General features: G+C 41.2%; 1 pseudogene; it reads left to right on the top strand.

The window, feature by feature from the left end:
- Window positions 1–4,390: 4,390 nt before the first annotated feature.
- LOC136392079 (adenosine 5'-monophosphoramidase HINT1 pseudogene) lies at window positions 4,391–4,767 on the top strand (annotated as a pseudogene).
- The last annotated feature ends 3,936 nt before the right edge of the window (window positions 4,768–8,703 follow it).

The following is an 8,703-nucleotide window of genomic DNA, read 5'->3' as shown; positions in this document are numbered from 1 at the left end:
TGTTAAAGATACAGAAAACATAAAGAAGAAACAGTGGAAATGCAAATACATTGGGTGGAATCAACAGCAGATTAGATGAAGCAAAGGATCAAATCATGTAAAGAAGTGGAAAATACCTAATCAGAACAGCAAAAATAAAAAAGAATACAAAAAATTAGGATAATTTAAGGTGTCACTGGGACAACATTAAGTGTCTGTAATATTTGCATCATAGGGATACCAGAAAGAGAAAAGAGATAGCAAAGAATTGAAAACTTATTTGAAGAAATAATGACTAAAAACTTCCCTAACCTGGCAAAGGGAATTAGACACACAAGTCCAAGATATGCAGATTTCTAAATAAGATGAACCTAATGAGGCCCAAAAAGAATCTTAAAAGCAGCGAGAGAAAAGTGATAGTTACTTACAAGGAAGCTCCCATAAGACTGTCAGCTAATATCTCAACAGAAACTTTGAGGGCCAAAAAGGATTAGCATGAAATATAAAAACTAATGAAAAGTAAAAACCTACAACCAAGATTACCCAGCAAGGCTATCATTTAGAATTAAAGAAGAGATAAAGTGGTTCTCAGACCAAAAAAAAAAGGTGAAGTTTATATTACCACCAAATCAGTATTACAAGAAATGTCAAAAGGACCTCTTTAAGAAGAAAAAATCAAAAATATGAATAAGGAAATAAAACAAAGAATTCTCACTGACAAGCATAATAAAAGCAGTGGATCAACCAACACTAAAGCAAGTACTGTACAAAGATTAAAAGACACCTGACCAGTGTTGGCACAGTAGATAGAGCATCAACCTGGGACACTGAGGTCCCAGGTTTGAAACCCCAAGGTCACCAGCTTGAATGCAGGGTTGCCAGCTTGAGCATGAGATCATTGACATAATCCCATGGTTGTTGGCTTAAGCCAAAGGTCACTAGCTTGAGCAAGGGTTCACTGGCTCAGATGAAACTCCTCAGTCAAGGCACGTATGAGAAGCAATCACTGAACAACTAAAGTGCCACAACTATGAGTTGATGCTTCTCATCTCTCTCCCTTCCTGTCGGTCTGTCCCTATCTCTCTCTCAAAAAATAAAAATTAAAAATTAAAAGGCAAAAGTAAGAATATCATGTGCAATTACAACAGTAAACTAAGGCATACAAAAACATAAAAATGGAGTAAATAATGACAAAAAACATAAATGTGAAGATGGTGAGTAAAAATGGTAGTGATTTTGAAATGTGTTCAAAGTTAAGCAAATAGCAACTTAAAATAGACTGCTATAAACATAGGTTGGTATATGTGAAGCACATAACCACAAATCAAAAATCTACAAGATATGTACAAGAAATAAAAGAAAAAAATTCAAACACAACAGTAAAGAACATCACCAACATACAAGAAAAGAGAACAAGAGAACAAGAAAGAAATGGAAAAGAACTTCAATCAGAAAACAATTTTAAAATGTCATTAACTACATACCTATCAATAATTACCTTAAATATAAATGTATTAAATGTTCCAACCAAAAAATGTTTGAATAAAAAAAGAAATGGGAGATATATACAATAGAACATTACTCAGCCATAAAAAAAGAATAAAATCATTTGCAACAACATGGACGGAACTAGAGGGCATTATGTTAAGTGAAATAATTCAGACAAAGACAAATACCATATGATTTCACTTATATGTGGAACTTAAAAATCAAAATAAATTAACAAACACAACAGAAACAAACTCATAGATAAAAAGAACAAACTGAGGGTTGCCAGAGGTGAGGGAGGTTGGGAGGGAGGTGCTGAGTGAAAAGGGTGAAAGGATTAAGAAGTACAGATTGGTAGTTACAGAACATTCACGGGGACGTAAAGTATAGCTTAGTGAATGTAGTCAATAATATTGTAATAACTATATATGGTATCAGGTGAGTGCAACACCTATCAAGGGGATCATTTCATAAGTTATATAAATGTCTAATCATGGCCTGACCAGGCAGTAGCACAGTGGATAGAGCATTGAACTGGGACACAGAGGACCCAGGTTCGGAACCCCAAGGTTACCGGCTTGAGCGTGGGCTTGTTCGACTTGAGCATAGGGTCACTGGCTGAAGCATGGGATCATAGACATGACCCCATGGTCACTGGCTTGAGCCCAAAGGTCACTGGCTTGAAGCCCAAGGTCGCTGGCTTGAGCCCAAGATCACTGGCCTGAGCAAGGGGTCACTCGCTCTGCTGTAGGCCCACCACTGTGTCAAGGCACATATGAGAAAGCAATCAATAAACAACTAAGGAGCCACAATGAAGAATTGATGCTTCTCATCCCTCTTCCTTCCTGTCTGTCCCTATCTGTCCCTCTCTCTGTCTCTCCCTGTCTCTCTCTGTCTCTGTCACACACACACACACAAATGTCTAATCACAATGCTATATACCTGAAACTAATATAATATTAAATGCTAACTATATATCAAAAATTAAAATAATTAAAAAGAAAAAATATGTTGTAACCCTTTAATATAACCCAATAATTTTTATACCTTGAGATACAAATTTAATTTGTTCTGTAATCGAGCTCATAAGTCAGTCAACTCGTATATCAAATTGCCAATACCGGACCCGTGCACCAACGCACCAACTAGCGGCAGCTTCCCAAATCACAATTCATATCTCAGAATTTTGCTTGGATCTCAAACAAAAATATGGACAGAGTCACAGCTCGTATCTTAAATAAATAAATAAATAAATAAATAAATAAATAAATAAATAAATAAATAAATATTTTAAAAAATTGTATATTGGTCTGTTCATATCTAAAGGTACCACTGTAATATAAATAATTTCACCCTTTAAGTGAGAGAGAGAGACAGACAGACAGGAAGGGAGAGAGATTAGAAGAATCAACTCATAGTTGCAGCACCTTAGTTTTTCATTGAGTGCATTTCTCCTATATCATTGATGGCTTTTCTCATACATGCCTTGACCAGGGAGCTCCAGCTGAGCCAGTGACCCCTTGCTCAAGCCAGCAATCTTAGACTCAAGCCAGTGACCTTGGGCTTCAAGCCAGAAACATTTGGGTTCAAGTCAGCAACCATGGGGTCATGTCTATGATCCCATGCTCAAGCCAGTGACCCAGCCCTCAAGCTGGTGAGCCCATGCTCAAGCCAGATAAGCCCACACTCAAGCTGGCAACCTCGGGGTTTTGAATGTGGGTCATCAACATCCCAGGCCAACTCTGTGCCTAGTCAGGCAGTGTTTATTTTTTAAATTTTTTCATTGATTGATTTTAGAGAGAGAGAAAAAGAGAAAGCAAGAGAGGAAATAAATTATTGACTTCTTGTTCCACTAATTTTGCACTTGTTGATTGATTGGGTTTTTTTTATTTTATTTTTTTTAGCAAGAGAGAAAGAGAAACCGGAAGGGAAAGAGTTGAGAAGCATCAACTCATAGTTGCATCATTTTAGTTGTTTATTGATTGCTTCTCATACGTGCCTTCACTGGGGTACTCCAGCTGAACCAGTAACCCATTGGTCAAGCCAACAACCTTGGGCTTCAAGACAGTGACCTGGGGGCTCAAGCCAACAACCACTGGATCATGTTGATGATGCCATCCTCAAGCCAGCAACCTCAGGGTTTCGAACCTGGGACCTCAGCATCCCAGATCGAAGCTCTATACACTGCACCACCACTGGTCAGACTACTGTTTCATTCTTGTATGTGCCCTGACTGGAGATCAATCCCACAACCTTGGCATATTGAGAGGACTCTAACCAACTGAGCTACCCAGCCAGGGCTTCAAGTGTTAATGTTAATTATTAAGTTTAGTAATATAAAAAGTTAACCCATGTGGCATGTAGCATGGTGGATGCTACAGCTCTAGAGAAGTTTGGGATTTGTTGTTCTTTATCTGTTGTTTTTCCTATCCTGATATCCAGGAATTCTAGCAGAACTCTTAGAAGCTACTACTATTGTTACAATAATAATGTCACAGGCCACTTCAAGGCTTCTCTTTTTTCCCTCTTATACTTGTTTCCTGCCCTACGGTTCTTTGGGGGTTCTCTTACGTGATGTTGACAGATCAAGACAAACAAAGCTGCCTCAGATAGAAAGATAGGACTATGAACACATGCATAAAATGATTATCTGGCTGCTGTGCTGTACACCTGAAACCAATATAAAGTAATGTTGAAGGTGAACTGTAATTGAAAAAGAAAGAAAAAGAAATTATATGAAGGAAATACACTGAATTGTTAATTATGTTTATGTGAAAATAGTTGAATTATAAATGTTTCTTATTGGTACTTGCCTGGGGAAAAAAGGGGAGGGGTTTAATAGAAAAATACCTTGATGGTAAATAAATTATCAAGAAAAAAAAAAAGCCTTCTTCCCTGGCAGCGGTTCAGAATGGACACCATGATGGTAGATGAGATTGCCAAGGCTCAGGCAGCCTGGCCTGGTAGCAACACAACCTCTGGGAAAATCATTCACAAGGAAATCCCAGCCCAAATTATTCTTAAGGATAACCAGTGTCTTGTTTTCTAGGACATTTCCCCTCAAGCACCAACACATTTTATTGTACCCAAGAAGTATATATCCCAGATTTCTGTAGCTGAAGATGATGATGAAAGTCTTCTTGGACATTTAATAATGGTTGGCAAGAAATGTGAGCTGACTTAGGCCTGAAGAAGGGTTATCAAATGGTAGTGAATGAAAGATCAGGTGGGGAGCAGTCTGTCTATCATGTTCATCTTCATGTTCTTGGAAGTCAGCAGATGAATTGGCCTCCTGCTTAAACATATTTTAGGGATGATTTCCTTACTCTAGGCAATGATCAGTTTTGCAAGTTCTAATATGGTAAGCATTATTTTTGCACTCATGTAAAGAGATTGAAAAAAATAATTTCTAAAACCTATACATAATAAAAGACAGTTACATGGCCCTGAAAAAAAGGGGGGAAATAAAGAAAAATAAAGAAATCCCTGGAACAGACTTGTCTGATTGATGATTACCCTGTATAACCAGGAGCTTCATTCCTACCCATGTGGAAGGAAGGGAAGTGTTTACAAGTCTGAGCACCACCACCCATCTGGGTGTCCAGACTCTCACCAGCCATGTGGACCATTGGAAAGTTGGGTTCCCACATGAAGTGGGTGAGAGATTCAGCCAAGTCTCCAGGCCCAGTGTCATTCTCCTGCTGGATGAGGAAGTGCTGGCCCTGATTAGCTCTGACCAGAGAGACAAAGAGAGACAGAAATAGAAAGAGATGAGAAGCATCAACTCATAGTTGCATCACTTCATTTTTTCAGTGATTGCTTCTCATACATGCTTTACCAGGGGACTCCAGCCAAGCCAGTGACCTCTTGCTCAAGCCAGCAATCTTTGGCTTCAGGACACTGACCTTTGGGCTCAAGTCAGCAACCATGGGATCAAAAAGGCTTTGGGACTTGCAAGATTTCGTCCAGGGATAGAGAAGAATGATGATTAAAAGCAGGTTGGTTGGAGAACATTTGAAAACAGAGTTCAACTTCTGCATGTACCCTGTCCAGTTCAGCATGCTCAGTAAGCTGTTATGATTAGTAAGTACCTTCTTATGCCAGCACAGTGCTGGGCATGAGGGACACAACAGTGTACACAGCACCCAGCATTCCTCATGCCCTGCTGACGCTTCCATTAGAGTGGAATTACAGGTTAGTGCCCACCCAGAGTTGTATCTCCCCACCAATTCCTCGGTAACAAAACTGAACTCTCACTGTGCTCCTGAGATGGTAACTCATGGATGCCTTCTGTTTGTCCTCCAGCTCCCAATTGTGTGGGGTGGGGTCCTACATAAAAAGTTCTTCCATAGGTACCCATCCCAGCCCTTTATCCCACCATCCCCCACTGTGCAAAAGTGTGTTTATCGTTCAACTCAGATTTACTAATCACCTGTTTTGTGGCAGAATCTGTGCTAAATAAAGATGAAGGTGACATGATCCCTCAGTCTGAGAAGCTCACAGTTGGTATCAGTAGAGGGGCTGGCAGAAAGGGGAATGGAGGAAACTTGTAAACAGATTGTTACACTAGGCTGTAATAAGGACTAATACAGAGGATTATAGGGGTGTTATGGGAGATAAGAGCAGGAAGCTCTTACCTGTGCCTGGGATCTGACATTTAAACCTAGAGTGGGTTTGCCCGGAGACAGAAGAAATTGCTTGACTAAATCATGGAATGGATGTGGCAAAAATCAGGAGACCAGAGCAAGTGTGAAGCATGTGGGTAGCACTACTCCTTTCGACCAGCAGGGGGCATCCTTATAAAGACTCCAATCCCAGCAGAAGGCTCCACATACATGACCCCATCCAAACCTAATTACCTCCACATACCAGCACTTTGGGGATTATGGTTTCAATATAAAATGGGGGGGGGGGGGGCAAGGGGGTATTTAGTCCATAGAAGCCAATATAAGATTTTAAGCTATAGAACCAGCTTTATTTGCCAGAAAAACAAGTGTGACAGCTATATGAAAAATTAACTGGAGCCAGAAAGTCTGACTCAATATTTTCCTTACACTGTGAGATTGTCCATCACCAGGTCTGTGTGACTTGATCTTAAAAAGGAACACAAAGGTCTGGTCTCTGCTCCAGTCACCTGTTGTCAAAATATCTGGTCATCAGCTTCTTCCAGGCATCCATGGGCAATCCCACCCAACAGACCAAACCTCTCGGGCTACTCCCATAGGAAAGACCACACTGAGTGGGGACTGAACAGCGAGCAGGAGGAGCCAAAGGACTGGTGATCGGACAGTCACAAGGCTGGCCAGCTACTTCCTGGGAGTGTGGAAAGGGCATCCTAACCCTGAGCTCCCTCTTTCTCAGCCTTGTACCTTGATCTCAAATGAGAAGACAAAAGATAAAGAGGACCTATTTTTTTTACCCCAAATTTGAGGCAAGGGATAGGGAAACACACACATTTAAAAGTTTTTTAAAAGGCTCTTCCCAGTTTCTTAGGGAGGTTTTTACTACCAAACTCACTAATTTTCTGATCAAGTTATACATCATACATCTGCATGTTTCTCAACTAACACTAGGACTCCAAGCTGTGAATAACAACAAGGGGGTACATTAGAAAGAGTTTTGACTCACCCTGGCCAGATAGCTGAGTTGGTTAGAGCATCATCTCAAAGCACAGAGATTTCCAGTTTGATCTCTGGTCAAGGCACATACAGGAACAGATTGGTGTTCTTGTTGCTCTCGCTCGCTCACTTGCTAAATTCAACAAATAAAAAAAAATTTTTTTTTAATTTTTAAAAAGAGTTTTGACCCATTCTTGGAAGCACTGACCCCAGGATAGATTGTGACATCACCTTTATGCCCCTAAAAGAGAAGAGCAGGCACAGAGGCTTTTCCCTTGGTTGAGAATTTGAGTGTTTCCTCAGTTCTTTTAAAGAATAAGGTACTACAGGCCCTGGCCAGTAGCTCAGTGGATAGAGCATTTACCTGGCTTATGGGTGTCTTGGGTTCAGGAGAAGTGACTGTGAGGTTGGTTAGCAATGGAGGAAGATCACATGAGGAAACACCCACACCCATGACCACCAAAAGAAATGGCCCAGGAGCATTTTGAAACTGTCTGTCAGCCAATGAAATTTCACCACCACCACCACCACCCTACCAACGCTATAAATTACCCCTGGGTGGGAGAAGCTGCGCTACTTCCCTGGCCCCTGTCTTGCAGACCAGTGAACCTCACCCGGGAGCACTCTAAATAAAGCTTTTGCTTGTCCACACTTAGTGGCTACATCCTTCTTTCTTCCTCGGCAGAAAATACCTTATAGCAACTAGCTATTTCTCCCTTCCCCCTTCCATCTCCCCTTTCTCTCCCTCTTCCCTTCTTGTAGCCAGTGGCTGTGATTGGTTTGAGCATCAGCCTAGCCATCAAGAATAGTTCTGTTGGTCCAAATGCATGGGCTTCAGGCACTAAAAATAGCTCAATTGATTCAATCATTGGCCCCACACCAGGGTTGCCAAGTAGATCCTGGTCAGGGTACAAGCAGGAGTCTGCCTGACTATCTCTCCTCCTCTTACGAAGGAAGGAAGGAAGGAAGGAAGGAAGGAAGGAAGGAAGGAAGGAAGGAAGGAAGGAAGGAAGGAAGGAAGGAAAGAGAGAGAGGGAAAGAAAGGAAGAAAGAGAGAGGGAGAAAAAAGAGGAAGAGAAGAAAAAGAAGGAAGGAAGAAGGAAGGAAGGAAGGAAGAAGGAAGGAAGGAAGGAAGGAAGGAAGGAAGGAAGGAAGGAAGGAAGGAAAGAAAGAGAGAAAAAAGAAAGAAAGAGAGAGAGAGAAAGAGGGAGGGAGGGAAAGGGAGGGAGGGAGGAAAGGAAGGAAAGAGAGAGAGAGGGAAAGAAAGGAAGAGAGAGAAAGAAAGAGAGGGGGGAAAGGAGGAAGAGAAGAAAAGGAAGGAAGGAAGGAAGGAAGGAAGGAAGGAAGGAAGGAAGGAAGGAAGGAAGGAAGGAAAGAAGGAAAGAAGGAAGGAAGGAGAGAAAGAAGGAGAGAAAAAAGAAGGAAAGAAAGAAGAAAGAAAGAAGAAAGAAAAAAGAAAGAAAGAGAGAAAGAGGGAGTGAGGGAAAGGGAGGAAGGGAGGAAAGGAAGGAAAGAAGGAAGGAAGGAAGGAAGGAGGGAGAAAGGGAGGGAGGGAGGGAGGGAGGAAAGGAAGGAAGGAAGGAAGGAAGGAAGGAAGGAAGGAAGGAAGGAAGGAAGG

This window comes from Saccopteryx leptura, chromosome 2 (assembly GCF_036850995.1).
Source record: "Saccopteryx leptura isolate mSacLep1 chromosome 2, mSacLep1_pri_phased_curated, whole genome shotgun sequence".
Classification (NCBI taxonomy): domain Eukaryota; kingdom Metazoa; phylum Chordata; class Mammalia; order Chiroptera; family Emballonuridae; genus Saccopteryx; species Saccopteryx leptura.
This window is presented reverse-complemented; position numbering and strand designations above follow the sequence as displayed.